Consider the following 1,192-nt stretch of genomic DNA (forward strand, 5'->3'; position numbering starts at 1 on the left):
ACGAACCAATCACTGATCACAACTGTCCCCAACAAACAGTTACTAATCACTACGGTCCCTAAAAAACAATTCCTGATCATTAGAGTAATTTTTCTATAATATAAATACAAAGTGCAGTTATTTACTTATTAAATGTATGTGTAAGTACGAAGATTCCTCTCACTTCCTTATACGGAGTACGGAGATTCCTCTCACTTCCTTTTGTGGAGTTTGAAAATTCCTCTCCCTTCCTTTTATGAAGTACGAAGATTCCTCTCACTTCCTTTTATGAAGTACGAAGATTCCTCTCACTTCCTTTTATGGAGTACGAAGATTCCTCTCACTTCCTTTTGAGGAGTACAGAGATTCCTCTCACTTCCTTTTATGGAGTACGAAGATTCCTCTCACTTCCTTTTGTGGAGTTTGAAAATTCCTCTCTCGTCCTTTTATGGAGTATGAAGATTCCTCTCCCTTCCTTTTATAAAGCACGAAGATTCCTCTCACTTCCTTTTGCGGAGTTTTAAGATTCCTCTCACTTCCTTTTATGGAGTACGAAGATTCCTCTCACGTCCTTTTATGGAGTACGAAGATTCCTCTCACTTCCTTTATGGAGTACAAAGATTCCTCTCACTTCCTTTATGGAGTACAAAGATTCCTCTCACTTCCTTTTATGGAGTACAAAGATTCCTCTCACTTCCTTTATGGAGTACAAAGATTCCTCTCACTTCCTTTTATGGAGTACGAAGCAGGGACTCCAGCTATTATCATGCAACTAAATCCGAGATCCAGAAGGTAACACAGGCATGAAGACGCCCAGGACCATAAATCCACTCGAGTCATTTTTTGTTTTGTGAATATCTGTGTGTGTTTTGTTGCTGCCTCAAAAAAATGACCCCTTAATCATCATATACATTGTGCATTTTTCCTGGCTGTGATTAACGTCTGATGTCAGTGATTAACGCAGTCTGTAATAAATCCACTGCGTCCAGCTACGACGTCTCGTTTTCCCTGAAAACAGATTTAAATTTCATTTGTGCTCATTGTGTTTTTTTTACCTTATATTACGCATACTACATCATCCTGCCAGCACAGGTCCACTCTGGTCCTTTATGAGGCTCTGGTGTCCACGTTTCCCCTCGCTGGTTGGTGGGTTCAGCATACCACACATTCCCAGGTGTTCGTGACTTTTACAGCTTTTATTGTTTATTAACCC

Source organism: Tachysurus vachellii, chromosome 11, assembly GCF_030014155.1.
Source record: "Tachysurus vachellii isolate PV-2020 chromosome 11, HZAU_Pvac_v1, whole genome shotgun sequence".
Classification (NCBI taxonomy): domain Eukaryota; kingdom Metazoa; phylum Chordata; class Actinopteri; order Siluriformes; family Bagridae; genus Tachysurus; species Tachysurus vachellii.